The sequence below is a fragment of the Tupaia chinensis genome, unplaced genomic scaffold (assembly GCF_000334495.1).
Source record: "Tupaia chinensis unplaced genomic scaffold, TupChi_1.0 Scaffold000184_1, whole genome shotgun sequence".
In the NCBI taxonomy this organism is placed as follows: domain Eukaryota; kingdom Metazoa; phylum Chordata; class Mammalia; order Scandentia; family Tupaiidae; genus Tupaia; species Tupaia belangeri.
In genome coordinates, this window is record NW_006159659.1 from 406,540 (window position 1) to 425,675 (window position 19,136).

General features: G+C 37.2%; 1 long non-coding RNA gene across 1 annotated transcript; it reads right to left on the minus strand.

The window, feature by feature from the left end:
* Positions 1 to 10,486: 10,486 nt before the first annotated feature.
* Positions 10,487 to 18,841, minus strand: LOC102494587 (uncharacterized). Its single transcript, XR_334273.3, has 3 exons — positions 18,709 to 18,841; positions 16,761 to 16,852; positions 10,487 to 11,551 (listed from the first exon to the last, which is right to left on the minus strand). It is a non-coding gene; the product is annotated as an uncharacterized LOC102494587 (long non-coding RNA).
* Between the last annotated feature and the right edge of the window lie 295 nt (positions 18,842 to 19,136).

A 19,136-nucleotide genomic window follows, 5' to 3' on the forward strand; every position in this document is an offset into this window, starting at 1 on the left:
TGAGTTTTGTCATTTGAACCAGTTAGCCATGTGGGAGCCCAGTGCCTTAACCAGTATGCCATCTGCTGGCTCCATAGCTTTTGTATTAGTATGATTTCTCATTTATATGTATTCGATGAACACCTTTGTGAGGTATAGTATAGCTTTTCAAAACACGCAGTGTACGTGAATGAAATCAAGAATATGTATCGTCATCTTCAACAACGAACGTTCTATTGTGTACATTTGTTTTACTAGCTTTTTTGGATGTACTGTTGATTTTTACTTTGCTGTGGTATACCATTTCATAACCTCTTCCCATTATTTATGTGCATCCTTAGGTCCATTAAATCTGTCTATGGTGTGCGGTAGGACCCAGTATCACTTTCCTCAGCACCACTAATTTCTCTTCCTAATGATTTTTAAATCTGCTTTTATCACGTATCTAGTTCTCATAAAAACGTAACACTTGATTCTGAGCTTTCTATTCTGATTTTATTATGGCTTATGGTACAACTTAATATCTAATTGAGTTCCCTCTTAGTTTTCAGTTGTTTTAGGATTTTTAAATTTTCATAGAAATTTATTCTCGACCTTTTTGGAAACTGACTTATTTTGCCAGAGAGGGAAAGTAGTCCCATGAAAGGCAGTCGCGCTTCAATTCCTGTTCCTCCTTCCCTTTTTGGAATTTTGGGCACACACGCACATGTACCTGTTTTTCAACCTGCTGGGTCCAGGATATAAACTGCACACTTGGTCACATGGGTTCCAGCTACCTTAACCAATACACCAAGGGCTGGCCAAAAGATGGGTATTTTTGTAATATGTCAGATCAACCATGAATACAATGTCTATTTAACCTTTTTTGGTTGCTAAATGCATTCGATAGTGTCCTGGACTTTTTCTATAGACTACCTAAAAATCTTAGCACGTCAGTCTAGTACAGCAGTTCTCAAATTTTGTTTCAGAACACCCTTACAGCAGGCATTGGCAAACTAAAGCCCACAACCTATTTCTGTTAATAGCTTTATTAGAATATAAACACATTCGTTCAAGCTGTCTACAACTGCATCCAGGTTACCCAGTAGAATTGAGTAAGTAGAATTGAGTAGCTCTAACAGACTATATAGCCTGTAAAGCCTAAAACAGATACTATCCGGTGCCAATTCCCACTTCATACCTAAACACTGAGAATCACAAACTTGTTTCTAATGGTGGTATATTATATTCCAAAATTCTCACTTGAAAGTGTGAATGTATCGTCACCAATATTCGTCAACTTTCCTTGAAATGGCAAGCTCACTTGTGAGTTAATCAATATTTTATTCTTTTTTGCTCTAAGGTATGTCCACTGGCCAGAGACAGAAACTGAGAAAGCAACTCGCCCACCCAGGGGGATGGCCATCCAATGATTCTTTCTTCTGTAATTGCCTCTTGGGATTGTGGGCATGTATACACACATGCCTATTGTTTTTCAAGCTGTGGGTCCAGGACTTGAACTGCAGCCAGCCATGTGGGATCCAGTTGCCTTCACCACCATGCCACTGGCTGACCCTCTATCAATGTTGACTGTATTAAAAAAATTTTAAAAAAAATCAAAAAAAGAACTAGCACCCCTCCCCCCCAAATTAGTGTTTAGATAATGGTTTGTTACCCAGTTTCATAATTTGATGTTGGTGAGTAGTGAGGCTTAGTAGGCAGTGATTGGAGCACGGGGATACCATTATAAAAGCAACATCTTTAGTGAGTTCTAGCTCTTATGAGAAAAGATTAGTTCTTAGATGAGTTGAAAGTTGTCAGCAGCTCTCTGCACACACCTGCCACTGTCTTCACTGGCTATGCTGTAGGCGAGCCTGATGCCAGGTCTATGAATGCAGACTTCCCATCCTCCAAACTCTGAATAAGAACAAACCCCTATTCTCTTTAAATTCACCCAGTCTCATGTATTTGTATTAGCAATTGAAAAATGGACTAAGATAATTAGCATTTGTTAATTCAATAATAAACTCAACACATTAAGATGAATACAATGCTTTCAGTGAAAAATGACCAAAAAAAAAAAAAGAAAAATGACAAAAATTCAAATTAGAGATGGCATCATTTCAGATCTCTTAATAGAAGACAGTCTTATATTTGCTTTTGTGGTCAATGAGTTGATTACGGTACACGAAGAATATCTGGCCTCAGAGGTGTGTACCTAGAAAAGGAAGTATTTCTATAACCTTTTCATTCAACTATGTTCTTTGATAATTTAAGGGAGATTTTTTTTTTTTTTTTGCTGTAGGGTGCACGCACTTGCTGGAGAGACAGAAAGCAGAAAATCACCCCCTGGGGGGAAAGCCACGTCGCAATCCCTTCTCCTCCATTTTTCTCTCAGGATATTGGGCACACACGCACACACACGTGCCTGAAGTGAGTTTCAAGCCACCAGATCCAGGACTTGAACCATGGTCGACTATGTGCAAGCCCAGTGACATAACCATTATGCCATCTGCTGCTGGTTCCTGTTCCTTGATAATTTCTAATAAATTAGTTGCACTATGTAATCTAATACCAAACCAACAAACTTTTCATACTGTTACATTTGAAAAATTAGTTGACAGAACTATATTAAGATAATCTAAATGTTGCCATTAAATAGTGGCATTCATAAATATCACAACTGATTTCTTCATAAAAATCTTTATTGTGAATCTGAGAGGCTACTGGTAGTAGATACTAGTTTTCCAAAGTTTTCATTTTTTCCTCTAAAGCTCAAACTTTATTATCTTCAACAATACTTGGTTGTTTTGCTTGATATGAGCGGCTCATTTCATTCATTTTTGTGAAAATGTTGAACACAAACCCAAGTTTGAATAACCAGTTTGTCAGTTCTTTCAAATAAAAATGTTCCATAAACAATCATCTAGTCCAGTTTGCTATTCAAATAATCACACAAGTGCCTTTCCTTGAGAAACTGCTAGACTTCAGGGTGCCGAGTGCGTTGTGCAGTACTTCCCATCACACAAAATATTTAAAAGATGTGTACTATTAAGGTTAGGATGGCAAAAATCTATGAGGCTAACCTAATCATACTAATTTTTGCTGCCAGGCAAGCTCTGCAGCACAGTGGTAACGAACCACTCAAGAGAAGCAAATATCACATATGGTGACAACAGACTCCCAGCCCAGTCAGTCTGGAACATGTGGCATACAGGAAAGTGCCCAAGATCAGATGGGCTGGAGGACTAGAGGAAGGATGGTGGTGTGACCAGACCCTGTGAAGGGTGCTCATCTCTTTCACCATCTCTTCTTTCATGTGCATAAGCACAAGTTCTATCATGAGTTAAGCAAAGTAAAAAAAAAAAAAAAAAAGTTTTCCCCATATAGTCAAGAACATTAAGTGAAACTATTTTTAAAAAACTAAGTTTATTTTTATGTTTGTTTTTGGTAGATAACATTTATCTGGTTAAGGGAGGTAGACTCCACATGGCTGACCACAGTTCAAATCCCAGCCCCAGCAGCCTGAAAAATATACCAGGCATGTGTATGCATGCCCCAAATCCCAAGAGGATGGATAAATGGAGGAGAAGGGATTGTGGTGTGACCATCCCGCATGGCGGAGTACTTTCTCCCCTAAGAACACACACCCTCTCATGATTAAAAGTTCCCATTATTTTTAGCTTTCAAGAGATGTTTCAAATCATAAATACGTATTAAACATAAGACTGTATTTTAAAAGCGAGCAAATTGGCCAGAAGTGTAAATATCACTTTGTGTAGTACAAAATAAACCCTGTTAAATGGGATTTGGCAATTCGAGGCCAATCTGCACAACTGATTTACCATTAGAAAATGTCTTCTTCAGGGCCAGCTGGAGGCATGGTGGTTCACATGGCTAACTGCATGTTTCAATTCTCAGACCCAGCAGCTTGAAAAGACACCACATGCATGAGTATGCATGCCCAAAGTCCTGAAAGGTGGGAGGGATGGAGAAGGATTGCAGCATGACCATCCCTCATGGGGAGTGCTATTCCACTCTCTGAAGAACGCACACATCTTATGGCAAAAATCTAAAAATAAAACAATTTTTAAAGAAAAAAATATTTCCTTTATCAGAGGTTTGTGACAAATACACTTACTGAGAAAATGCAACCCCATATTTAGAGTATGACTAAATACAACTCATTAACTGTATATACATCAAATCACCAAAGACAAAAAAATTAAAAATAAAGTATACCTTTTACTTATATATCACAATCTTTTTTGAAAAATAAGATTTTCAGAAGTCACCATGAACAGTTTAAGATGTAAATCTTGAAAAGAATCAATTATATACACTGTTGAAAGTTGTTTCATATTTTATTTTCTAGTTGCAGAGGCTTATGTCGGATTTCTTTACATCATTCCAATTGATGGGAAAGAAAACCTCCAAATTAGTCAGTATTAATTAGCTATCATAAATCTATAGTAAAAGGACAGAAATGGACTCACTGAAGACTAATGAAGTATTTACCAGAGCTGTCAATATTAATAATTATAAACTTTCTCTAAAGTACAGGACAGTTGGTATTTTGTAAAATATCTTCAAGCAATTTAGAAACTTCAATCTGTTAGTCTTATGTTAAATGAGGTTGGTAGCAATTACTTTAAATACCATTAAGCAAAAGAAACAGTTTATAGAGAATATAGAAGACATGCATAATCCATCTTACAGTCCTAATTATCAAGTAAAAAGCGGTGGACATTGCTCTAAGTGCATTATGTGTATAAATTTCTAAAAATATTGATCCTCCCAACAATTCTATAAGGCAGGTACTGCTCTCATCATCCCCATCTCATTATGAGTAAGGATCCTGAAGCTGAAGTAAGTTGGAGGTGACTAGATCACATTTCTTGTGGTTAAAAGGTAAAGTGTGGGTTGAGAACAGTCCAACTAACTTTAGGGTCCATGCTCTTTCTTCCCTCTCTAGCAAATTACCTCATAGGTACCTGGGTAAGGGTTCGGGAAGAGGGGTCAGGGCCCAATACACTCTCCAAATTGCTCAGTTCATCCTCTAACTAGTGTCTAGGCATGTATACACACATGCCTATTGTTTTTCAAGCTGTGGGTCCAGGACTTGAACTGCAGCCAGCCATGTGGGATCCAGTTGCCTTCACCACCATGCCACTGGCTGACCCTCTATCAATGTTGACTGTATTAAAAAAATTTTAAAAAAAATCAAAAAAAGAACTAGCACCCCTCCCCCCCAAATTAGTGTTTAGATAATGGTTTGTTACCCAGTTTCATAATTTGATGTTGGTGAGTAGTGAGGCTTAGTAGGCAGTGATTGGAGCACGGGGATACCATTATAAAAGCAACATCTTTAGTGAGTTCTAGCTCTTATGAGAAAAGATTAGTTCTTAGATGAGTTGAAAGTTGTCAGCAGCTCTCTGCACACACCTGCCACTGTCTTCACTGGCTAAGCTGTAGGCGAGCCTGATGCCAGGTCTATGAATGCAGACTTCCCATCCTCCAAACTCTGAATAAGAACAAACCCCTATTCTCTTTAAATTCACCCAGTCTCATGTATTTCTATTAGCAATTGAAAAATGGACTAAGATAATTAGCATTTGTTAATTCAATAATAAACTCAACACATTAAGATGAATACAATGCTTTCAGTGAAAAATGACCAAAAAAAAAAAAAGAAAAATGACAAAAATTCAAATTAGAGATGGCATCATTTCAGATCTCTTAATAGAAGACAGTCTTATATTTGCTTTTGTGGTCAATGAGTTGATTACGGTACACGAAGAATATCTGGCCTCAGAGGTGTGTACCTAGAAAAGGAAGTATTTCTATAACCTTTTCATTCAACTATGTTCTTTGATAATTTAAGGGAGATTTTTTTTTTTTTTTTGCTGTAGGGTGCACGCACTTGCTGGAGAGACAGAAAGCAGAAAATCACCCCCTGGGGGGAAAGCCACGTCGCAATCCCTTCTCCTCCATTTTTCTCTCAGGATATTGGGCACACACGCACACACACGTGCCTGAAGTGAGTTTCAAGCCACCAGATCCAGGACTTGAACCATGGTCGACTATGTGCAAGCCCAGTGACATAACCATTATGCCATCTGCTGCTGGTTCCTGTTCCTTGATAATTTCTAATAAATTAGTTGCACTATGTAATCTAATACCAAACCAACAAACTTTTCATACTGTTACATTTGAAAAATTAGTTGACAGAACTATATTAAGATAATCTAAATGTTGCCATTAAATAGTGGCATTCATAAATATCACAACTGATTTCTTCATAAAAATCTTTATTGTGAATCTGAGAGGCTACTGGTAGTAGATACTAGTTTTCCAAAGTTTTCATTTTTTCCTCTAAAGCTCAAACTTTATTATCTTCAACAATACTTGGTTGTTTTGCTTGATATGAGCGGCTCATTTCATTCATTTTTGTGAAAATGTTGAACACAAACCCAAGTTTGAATAACCAGTTTGTCAGTTCTTTCAAATAAAAAAGTTCCATAAACAATCATCTAGTCCAGTTTGCTATTCAAATAATCACACAAGTGCCTTTCCTTGAGAAACTGCTAGACTTCAGGGTGCCGAGTGCGTTGTGCAGTACTTCCCATCACACAAAATATTTAAAAGATGTGTACTATTAAGGTTAGGATGGCAAAAATCTATGAGGCTAACCTAATCATACTAATTTTTGCTGCCAGGCAAGCTCTGCAGCACAGTGGTAACGAACCACTCAAGAGAAGCAAATATCACATATGGTGACAACAGACTCCCAGCCCAGTCAGTCTGGAACATGTGGCATACAGGAAAGTGCCCAAGATCAGATGGGCTGGAGGACTAGAGGAAGGATGGTGGTGTGACCAGACCCTGTGAAGGGTGCTCATCTCTTTCACCATCTCTTCTTTCATGTGCATAAGCACAAGTTCTATCATGAGTTAAGAAAAGTAAAAAAAAAAAAAAAAAAGTTTTCCCCATATAGTCAAGAACATTAAGTGAAACTATTTTTAAAAAACTAAGTTTATTTTTATGTTTGTTTTTGGTAGATAACATTTATCTGGTTAAGGGAGGTAGACTCCACATGGCTGACCACAGTTCAAATCCCAGCCCCAGCAGCCTGAAAAATATACCAGGCATGTGTATGCATGCCCCAAATCCCAAGAGGATGGATAAATGGAGGAGAAGGGATTGTGGTGTGACCATCCCGCATGGCGGAGTACTTTCTCCCCTAAGAACACACACCCTCTCATGATTAAAAGTTCCCATTATTTTTAGCTTTCAAGAGATGTTTCAAATCATAAATACGTATTAAACATAAGACTGTATTTTAAAAGCGAGCAAATTGGCCAGAAGTGTAAATATCACTTTGTGTAGTACAAAATAAACCCTGTTAAATGGGATTTGGCAATTCGAGGCCAATCTGCACAACTGATTTACCATTAGAAAATGTCTTCTTCAGGGCCAGCTGGAGGCATGGTGGTTCACATGGCTAACTGCATGTTTCAATTCTCAGACCCAGCAGCTTGAAAAGACACCACATGCATGAGTATGCATGCCCAAAGTCCTGAAAGGTGGGAGGGATGGAGAAGGATTGCAGCATGACCATCCCTCATGGGGAGTGCTATTCCACTCTCTGAAGAACGCACACATCTTATGGCAAAAATCTAAAAATAAAACAATTTTTAAAGAAAAAAATATTTCCTTTATCAGAGGTTTGTGACAAATACACTTACTGAGAAAATGCAACCCCATATTTAGAGTATGACTAAATACAACTCATTAACTGTATATACATCAAATCACCAAAGACAAAAAAATTAAAAATAAAGTATACCTTTTACTTATATATCACAATCTTTTTTGAAAAATAAGATTTTCAGAAGTCACCATGAACAGTTTAAGATGTAAATCTTGAAAAGAATCAATTATATACACTGTTGAAAGTTGTTTCATATTTTATTTTCTAGTTGCAGAGGCTTATGTCGGATTTCTTTACATCATTCCAATTGATGGGAAAGAAAACCTCCAAATTAGTCATAATTAATTAGCTATCATAAATCTATAGTAAAAGGACAGAAATGGACTCACTGAAGACTAATGAAGTATTTACCAGAGCTGTCAATATTAATAATTATAAACTTTCTCTAAAGTACAGGACAGTTGGTATTTTGTAAAATATCTTCAAGCAATTTAGAAACTTCAATCTGTTAGTCTTATGTTAAATGAGGTTGGTAGCAATTACTTTAAATACCATTAAGCAAAAGAAACAGTTTATAGAGAATATAGAAGACATGCATAATCCATCTTACAGTCCTAATTATCAAGTAAAAAGCGGTGGACATTGCTCTAAGTGCATTATGTGTATAAATTTCTAAAAATATTGATCCTCCCAACAATTCTATAAGGCAGGTACTGCTCTCATCATCCCCATCTCATTATGAGTAAGGACCCTGAAGCTGATGTAAGTTGGAGGTGACTAGATCACCTTTCTTATGGGTGAAAGGTAAAGTGTGGGTTGGGAACAGGCCAACTAACTTCAGGGCCCATGCTCTTCCCTCTCCAGCAAACTGCCTCATAGGTACCTGGCAGCTGGGTTGGGGTTCGGGGAAGAGGGGTCAGGGCCCAATATACTCTCCAAATTGCTCAGTTCATTCTCTACCTAGTGTCTAGTATCTTTCTGCATTTTTCCTAAGACTTCATTCAGATTCTGCATGTTTCTGAGTAGTTAAGAAAAAAAGCAAGGATATAAAAGATGGTGGTTTAAGGGAACACAAAATGTGCAGAAGTTCATGGAGTTTAAACTATAAATGATGCTTATCCTTACTAAGCAAGATAAACACATTATCATTAAAAATGCTTTTAATCTTTATGACAGGTAGAACTCCCAAAGAACCTCATGTTCATTCTGGTATTCTAAACTGTCAAATCATAGTCAATACTGGATGTTGTTTAAATCTGTACACGATACAAATACAGTATAAATCTAGCTAAGTATTTTATTCAAAGCATGCTTTTACCTATTTAAATTACTCAGAGTTACTCTGAAGTCAATATCGACAGCAGTTTATATCTATTAAAGATGTTATTCAACATCATCATTTAGTATTTATGCAATTAAGGTAAATTACAAGTCACAAATAATCTGTAAGCAACTATTCATAGCCACGATTCCATAGATGTGGTGAGTAAACCGATGGCCATTCCTCAGTAAAACACAAGAATTTCCATCATGCATAGTTTATAGGCCCCTTTAAGAAGCAGTCTCTTTTAGAGGCTGGATGTTCAGCAAACATTCAAACAGTTCAACAGTTAAATACTGGCAAGTCTTACACAAAGGCTTAGTTTTGCTATTTAACCACCCTAACACAACATATTTATACTCTAACTAAAAGAAGAATAAACATTGCATGAAAAATACAACCCTATGAAATTCATTAGTAATTACTACACCCTTTTGTCAGTTAAGAACCATTTTTCTTGGGTTTCAAACATTTTATTTTCTTTCGGGGCATAGCTTATAACATTTTATCATAGGAATCAAAGAATATAACCAAAAAAACCAAAACATCACTCCCCCCAAAAACCTCACTTTTCTGGAAGACCACTTCTATTCCTTATCTGAAATAGCAAATAAATGAAACTATACAATTTCCATATTAAATACAAGTTAGTACATTAATTCCTCCAGGTAGTGTTGCATATGAGCTAGTTTTGCTCCAACTATTTAAATCACTGTAATTTGAGATATTCCCAGATGTAACCACAAACACTAGATTCAGATATTACTACCTAGGCAAGGAAAAATAATCACCAGCAAATACATGAATCGGGGTCATAGATATAATTTCAAATGCCCTTTAGACAAACCTTAGAGGAGGTAGGCAGGAAAACTAACGTCTGAATTGCACTGTCCCTACCAGGAACCGTATCACATATGCAGAACTCCAACACTCTTAGTAAAATGTGAAAGGATCTATATATACTGTTTGTTTAGCAAAACATTTTTATGTACAGGAGCCTAAATATCTTAGGAGGTTTAGATTACCAATGAAGAGAACTGCCAAGTCAATTCCTCAAGGCTGTTTTCTTTTGAGAATTCAAAACCAGCCCTCTGCCTTGGGCGCATCCCTCCTAGACAAATGTGCAGGAAAAAAAAAATGCCAGAAAATACGAAACATGGACCATAATTACGCATTCTTAACTTCTGTTCTTCAACTTAATAATGTTTTATGGTGCTTCATATTTTCAATCCGGAGTTTTCACACTTAAAAAAGGGAATTATCGTAAGACTGGGATTAGAGATCTGCTTATTTTGAAGCCGTGTGAACGTTTCTTTCCGTTTATTAGTGGCTAGAAAAAAATAAACCACCCCACCCCTAATTTATTTTTTTTTATTAGAGTTGACAACTGAAAACAAAATCAGAAGGGCAAACCCAAATCCCCAATACAAGCAATACAAAAAAGAAAAAAAAGTCCACTTAAGACATCCTTAACACAAAATACAGGTATAATATACTCTGCAGCATGTTTTCTTTATTGTATTTCTCAGTTGTAGCTCTTTAATTAAGAAATTGGAGACCATCTTTTCGTTAAATTGTTATTCCTTCCTACTTCCCTAACTTAGGGACAGGTTGAAAAAGGCTTAATTTGTACAAGTTGTTAGGAAATTAAAATTCCATTTTTATATGTTTTAAGTGTTTATAAAGCACTCAAAATTATAGCTTACATGTGTGACTTCAGAAAATAAAGTAAAACTTTTTAACACAATCTTTCTGTTTGGTAAATAAATTCTACATACATGCACATAATCAAAACGAACTTTTCTTGTTTGGGAAACTGCCTATGCAAAGTTTTTTTCTTTTAAGCCAATTACATCAGTATTTCCAATGTTAAGATAGTGGGGTGCCACCCAGTGTTCAATTTCTGTAACTACTATACATTCAAAATTTCTATTAAAACCCAGGTTCTAAAAACTACATTTTGGAGATATTTTTTCCTTGATATGTTCATGGTGGCAAAATAAGATCATGAAAAGAATGTACATGGTATCAAAATTAGTACAAAAATAAGCCACATGCTACTTAAACACAGACCTATCATTTTTTTACTTCAAATGCAGATTTCTGCCTCTTTCAAATTCTATAAAAATCTCAAGGAGCATCTAGGTAACTAATATACAGAGGGACTCTGTACAGTCAACAGACTAATCCAAACTAGGGCTTAATCCTAGTCCATAATGAATACAAGGCAAATGGTTTATTCAAAACATCTATTTACTTACTGGAAGTTGGAAGTAATCAAGGTAGGAAAGGCAATAATGCATTGTTTTCTTTTTTAAACAGTAGATATGGTCTTCTATTCATAAGCTCCAGTATGTCAAAAGAACAATGTGGGTTTAAGATGTCAATTCAGTATTATCAGTTTTTAAAGAAACACAAATACCTCAGAAACAAATCAGTCTTTAACAAATTGCATTCATGCTAATGAAATTTTAATCTTCCTTAAGGGTCATGGCCAAAATCCAAACTGCAGGACAATCTTCAGAAAACTGGAATGTAAAATCTTGTTCAATTTAGATCTGGAAGAGAAAGGAATATCATGTCAAAGGGAAAAAAATTTGTATATTTCAACAGCCATCCAAGAAGACTTTGACCTCCTTGGGCTATCTGGAAACAAATTCAATTTGAAGAGGAAATTCCTCACATCAGGTTTTTCTCAATTTGGGCCTGCTGACCATAAATCTTTATGATCTCCTTTATAATGTTCTATGCTATGCAGAATATAATAAAGTTCAGTATCTGCATCCATCCTTTTGTGCTAGTAATTTGGTACATTTTGGGAATGGAAGCAAACATACAAAAAGCATTATTCACTAAGAAAGGGACAAGTGGGGCTGGCAGGTGGTGTAGTGGTTAAGGGCTCTGGACTCCCCACATGCCAACTGTGGTTCAAGTCCTCGACTTGGCGGCTTGCTTTCCTTCTCTCTCTCTCGCTCACTCTGTCCCTCTCTGGTCAAATTAAAATAAATAAATTTGAATAAAATAATTCTTTTTTAAAAAAAGAAGAAAGGAACGAGTGGGATATGACCTAACTGCCGAGTCAATCTATCAATAGTTGTAGGAATGATGGCTTGCTTGCACCTATAAACCTTCGGGAGAAATGCCTAGGGGAAGGGACCAGCAGTTGGTGTAATGGCTATGTCGCTGGACTCCCATGTAGTCGACCACGGTTCGAATCCCGGACCTGGTGGCTTGTGGCTTAAACCCACGTGCGTGCGTGCCCAAGATCCCGAGAGGAGAATGGCGGAGAAGGGATTGTGGCGTGGCCATCCCCCTGGGGGGTGATTTCTCGCTTTCTATCTCTCTGTCTGTCTGGCGAGTGCACGTGCCCTATAGCGAAACCTCTTCAAAAAAAAAAAAAAAAAAAAAAAAAAAAAGCCTAGGGGAAGAAGTAGGGTTCTTGAATAACAGAGCAAACTTTTATCAAATACTAAAGGGAACTCAAATTCCTTTAATAACCAACATTTTTACCATCACTTTCTGTAACATGCTGCTTGGGCCCAGTTTTGAGGTATCACTGGCTCAATAAAATCTTAACCCTGTCTAGATCTTCAATCTATCATCTCAGTGCCTGTGGCTTCACATTCATGCATATTCTGATTAGATTCCTAAACTTTCTTTAAAAAAAAAAAAAAAAAATTTTTTTCATTCATTCATCTTAATTTGACCAGAAAGAGACATATGAGGGTGGGGGAAAGGGTGAGAAAGCAAGCCACCAGATCTAGCAGCTTAACCAGCACATCACCTGCTGGTCCCAGTTCCTTAATATTCAGATAAGCCTTTAATCTGTAATGCACAAAATGCATGTCAGGTTCTTGTCACAGAAGTTTTAATTCTACCATCAAAAAGTGTTTGTGAGGGAACCAGCAGTTAGCGTAATGGCTGTCGCTGGACTCCCACATAGTCGACCAAGGTTCGCGTCCCAGACCCGGTGGCTTAAAACTCACGCCGGGCGTGTGTGCGTGCGTGCCCAAGATCCAGAGAGGAGAATGGAGGAGAAGGGATTGCGGTGTGACCATCCCCCCTGGGGGGGTGATTTCTCGCTTCCTGTCTCTATGTCTTTCTCTGTTTGTCTGGCGAGCGCCAGGTGCCCTATAGTGAAAATCTCTCCCAAAAAAAAAAAAAAAAAAAAAAAGGTTTTGAGGATCTACTGAAGAAGACTATTCAAAGCGACTAGAAGAAGCAACTCATGGAACCTACAGATGGGGTAATGGTTACATTGCTGGACTCTCACATGGTTGATGGCGGTTCGTGTCCCAGACTCACTGGCTTAAAACTCAAGCCAGGTGTATATGCGTGAATGCCCAAAATCCCAAGAGGAGAATGGAGGAGAAGGGGGGTGATTTCTTGCTTGCGGTCTCTCTGTCTCTGTCTGGCGAGCACATGCGCCCTATAGCAAAACCCTCTCCAAAAAATAAAAGTGTTTCTTTTGTCTTAGCTCAGGGTCTCCAAAGGGATATGCATTAAGAAAATAATACAGGGGATAGTGTGTGGAACAGTGGTTAAGGCAATGGACCCCCACATGGTTGACTGGTGGCTTAAAACTCATGCTGCACTTGTGTGCGTGCCCAAAATCCTGAGAGAATGGAGGAGAAAGGATTGTGGTGCGGTCATACCCTGGGGAAGATTTCTCACTTTCTGTCTCTTGGTCTCTCCAGCAAGTACACATGCCCTACAGCAAAAATCTCTCAAAAGGGAAAATAAGGGACCAGCAGTTAGCGTAACGGTTATGTCGCTGGACTCTCACGTAGTTGACTGTGGTTCGAGTCCCGGAGCCAGTGACTTAAACTCACGGTGGGCCCATGTGCGTGCATGCCCAAGATCCTGAGAGAATGGAGAAGGGATTGCGGCGTGGCCATCCCCCTTGGGGGTGATTTCTCGCTTTCTCTCTGTCTCTGTCTACCTGGTGAGTGCATGCACCCTATAGCAAAAACCTCTCAAAAAAAAAAAAAATTTATTTCTCATTTTTCCTTTTCTTTTTTTGGGTATGCTTTTTAAAATACATGACATTAGCAGAACAGTACTACAGTCATATATCACTTAATAATGGGAACACACTCTGAGCAATGCACTGTTTGTGATTTCATCCTTGTATGAGCACCATAAAGTGTACTTACACAAACCTAGATGTATATCCTATTATATACCTACGCTCTATGATACAGCCTATACACTCCTCATGGGATCACTGTTGTGCATGTGTCCATCACAGGTCAAAATGTCTTATGTAGGACATGATTGTCTACATATGCTTAAAAATTCATAAATGCATATAAATCTAGGGAGTACACTAAAATTTTAAATTCATGGTGTGAGTATTCTAAATAATTTGAAAAGACATCAAAATATAAAATGACCTGAAGGATGAATGGAAGGATAAGTGATAAATCAAGTATTTAAAAAAATGCTAATTGAAGAATCTCAGTAGTGGGTATCACTTGTGGTGCCTAAATCACATTTCTTAGGACTGGTCCTTATATTTTTGAAAAGCTCTGGTAATTCTATTGTGCAATATTGGTCAAGAACAATTGCCCTAGACATTCTGAAATTTCATCACTGAATCAAATTAAACATTATTATTTCTGGATTTATACCTACAGGTGGTTTCTGAGCTACATTTTATGTAAAGGGTTGAAACAAAAAACTCAAACCAAATTTAAGAGACACTTATGATATCCAAATTACTAAGTACATTTACATTGTCAAAAGAACAAGTCTGGATGCCGTAACGGTTATGTCGCTGGACTCTCACGTAGTTGACTGTGGTTCGAGTCCCGGAGCCAGTGACTTAAACTCACGGTGGGCCCATGTGCGTGCATGCCCAAGATCCTGAGAGAATGGAGAAGGGATTGCGGCGTGGCCATCCCCCTTGGGGGTGATTTCTCGCTTTCTCTCTGTCTCTGTCTACCTGGTGAGTGCATGCACCCTATAGCAAAAACCTCTCAAAAAAACAAAAAAATTTATTTCTCATTTTTCCTTTTCTTTTTTTGGGTATGCTTTTTAAAATACATGACATTAGCAGAACAGTACTACAGTCATATATCACTTAATAATGGGAACACACTCTGAGCAATGCACTGTTTGTGATTTCATCCTTGTATGAGCACCATAAAGTGTACTTACACAAACCTAGATGTATATCCTATTATATACCTACGCTCTATGATACAGCCTATACACTCCTCATGGGATCACTGTTGTGCATGTGTCCATCACAGGTCAAAATGTCTTATGTAGGACATGATTGTCTACATATGCTTAAAAATTCATAAATGCATATAAATCTAGGGAGTACACTAAAATTTTAAATTCATGGTGTGAGTATTCTAAATAATTTGAAAAGACATCAAAATATAAAATGACCTGAAGGATGAATGGAAGGATAAGTGATAAATCAAGTATTTAAAAAAATGCTAATTGAAGAATCTCAGTAGTGGGTATCACTTGTGGTGCCTAAATCACATTTCTTAGGACTGGTCCTTATATTTTTGAAAAGCTCTGGTAATTCTATTGTGAAATGTTGGTCAAGAACAATTGCCCTAGACATTCTGAAATTTCATCACTGAATCAAATTAAACATTATTATTTCTGGATTTATACCTACAGGTGGTTTCTGAGCTACATTTTATGTAAAGGGTTGAAACAAAAAACTCAAACCAAATTTAAGAGACACTTATGATATCCAAATTACTAAGTACATTTACATTGTCAAAAGAACAAGTCTGGATGCCAGCAGGTGGCATGGTGGTTAAGGTGCTAGACTGCCACTGCCCAACTGCAGTTCGAGTCTCGGACCTGGTAGCCTACTTTCTCTGTCATGCTGGTGAGCACTTGTGCCCTACAGCAAATTAAAAAATAATAAGGGACCAGCAGATGGCCTAATGGCTACATCATTGGACTCCCATAGAGTCTACTGTAGTTTGAGTCCTGGACCTGGCAGCTTAAACTCAGGCCAGGCACATGTGTATGGACGTCCAAAATCCCAAGAGGAGAATGGAGATGGAACTGCTGTGTGACCTTCTCCCCACCCCCGAGGTGACTTCTTGCTTCCTGTCTCTTTGTCTCTGTCTCTCCAGGTGAGCATATGCTCCCTTTAGCAAAAATCTATCTCTCAAATAAATAAATAAAAATTAAATAAATAATTATTTAAAAGGAACAAATTTGAATTTTATTCAAATGTAGTGTAATAGCAGAACCGTAGTAAGGAATTTACAGTTATGGGCATTACTGTTTTATTAATAATAAAATACATAATTGGTAACAGGCCTCCATTTTAAACAAGGTTTTTCAGTGTAGGCTGTAACTCTAATACTTCATATCCAGTTGGTTCAAACAAGACTGAACTTACTAATATTAATAATATTTTCAACCAAGAAGGCATGTTTCCTTTGATAACACTGTGTATTTTCAATCGTCTACTAAATTTCTTAAGAGCTATCTCTTGAGACAATTAATCAAGTTATGATTAGAGTGCACGACATTCATACTGCCAAAGAAAATACTCTTTTCAAGAAACATTAAAGAATTTTAAGAATCCTCAAACTATAAACAGCTTGACCAGTTGTCTCCTACACAATACTGAGTATTTTAATTCATGAACAAATATCAAAATATACCCTTATTTAAGTATACCACATTTTTAGAATTAAAGGAAGTTAGAAAAAAGACCTGGTCTCTGTGGATAATTCATAAACAAAACCCAGAAAACTCAAGGTTGTATCTACTTACATCATCGATGTCTTCGTCATCATCTCCAATGTCATCAAACTGAATTTCATCATCATCTCCAGGACCAAATGTATCAGTTTCATTGATTTTAGCTAAAGACACAATAACAAATATACTCGTATAATCAAGATGTTATTAAAATGAGTAACTGCCCACTAAAAAAAAAAGTGGGTGTGACATCAAATACTGAACTATAAAAGGAAGTTCTTACAAACCATCCTGGGGATTTAATTCAAAGTTTCACCAACAAAAAAGTCTTCCTAACATCTAAGGACCCTACTATTCAGACCAATATTGTATACAACTGAATGCTTTGTTCACAAAGGCTGTATTTAAGTTAGGCTCTAACTACAGTACTTCTTAAAGCTACAACAACTTTCAAGAATGCTCCAAGAAGGGTTGGAACACATTCTAATAACTTATTTCCTTGGGATGAGAAGAGCTGGTTCATTAATCATCAGAAAGACTCATTAACTAGAAAGATTTGGTCAAATCATTCCAATCCATAAATAACATAAACCAGGAAGTGCTAGTCCCATTCCCAGATATACAGATAAAAGGGCCAACTCTGGTGCAGCAGTAATGTGATGCTCAAGAAAAGCTGGATCCCACATGACAGCTGATTTGAATCCCTAGTCCTGTCAGCCTTAAGCATGTAGGGCACACTCCCAAGTGACTAAGATCAAATGGGCTGGAAGACTGGAGGAAGCAGACTTGGGCATGACCAGATCCTGTGGTAGAGGGTGCGCATACTTACCTACCTACCTACGTACTTCCCCCCTCCTCTCTCCCATATGTACACATATGCAATCTATCTGAATAAAAAACAAAAACAAAACAAAAAACAACAAAAAAAAAGAAGTTCATGGAAAAATGAAATTAAAGAACCAGTTCATATTGGTATAACAAAGTCTTTAAAATCCATGGATAACTTTTTCATAATAGCATTTTCCATGAACTTATTGAAGACTCCCTGTACTTGCATTTTCTGGTTTGGTGATATCAAGTAAAAACTTGCAGCCCAGCCCAGCTGCCATGGTAGAGTGGTAATGCTAGCAATCTATAGTGCTGGAAGCCACATGGCAACTGTGGTTCGGATCCTGGGTGAGCCTGAAACACACAGGCTGTGTACAAGCATCCAGGATCCTGCAGAGCTGGAGGGCTGAGGAAAGGGGAACCCAGTGTGACATGATCCTAGTAAGGGTGCTTTCTCTCACATGAGCGTGCAAATGTTTTCTATCATAAAAAACAAAACCAAAAAACCCACATAACTTTTGGCAGGATTTAAGCTTAATTATATCGTTTTTATAAAATATAATGGCGCTCAAAATGAAAATAACTGCCAAATGAAAATGCAGGCTTATGAGATAGTATGTCAAGTATATTTTCTCTTTGATGAAGTTATAACAGACTTATCTCTAAGTTTTCTGCATTAAAAAAATGCATCGTTTTTTTGGAGGGAAACAAAGAATGTTGGTTTAAAAAAGTCTGCAGGACACAATACAAGAATTCGGTGGGTTGACTTTTTGATAAAACTCAACAGTACCTAATTATCATCTTCACATTTTATATAAATAAACACAACAGTCTCTTGAAGAAATTTTTGAATAAATACAGTAACAAAACTTCTTTGACTGGCATTAGGTAGAAGCCCAGGGCTCATGGTATATCTCCAAAAATGTATTTATTTGGAACAGAATTCTGGTAACTTCTTTCCTACAGTATCTAAGTATTATGAAATATAATCAGGCATACTTAAAACGAATCAATTAGGCACAAAAGTAAACACACAAAATTCTACCAAAATTCCTTTACCTAAACACTAACAGATAACCTAAATGCCGTATGACAACTAACAATTTGGACACTTATCAATGTGGTGATATGATGCTCTCCCAGGCTGGGCCTAAGTTGGACAAGGGGAAAAAACTAAATACCCAGATATTACCATGCTCAGGAAGCTCTCCATATGCCTTCAGACTCCTGGCTTCATCTGCATTGTATTTTAAAATCACATCGGCTTTGTTATCCTTAGAGAAAAAGTTAACTTTTAGAATTGATTATGCCAAAATATTATCAGTTATTTTGTAAAATTTTTTTCCGACTGAAAAGTTAAATTTCACTTTTTAAAAAACCCTTCTCCCTTTTCTTAAATTCTAAAGTTTTCTCACACCCTCTGAGAAACATTCATGAGTTTAACCCAATGGAAGATTACATACATAACTTAAGAAAGATACTTGCCAATCTCACTTGGCTAGGAGCCAAACTGTCCAGACTCAATCTTTTAGATTATTCACTATTACTCTCATTAGGAGTCCTGGACCTGGCAGCTTAAACTCAGGCCAGGCACATGTGTATGGACGTCCAAAATCCCAA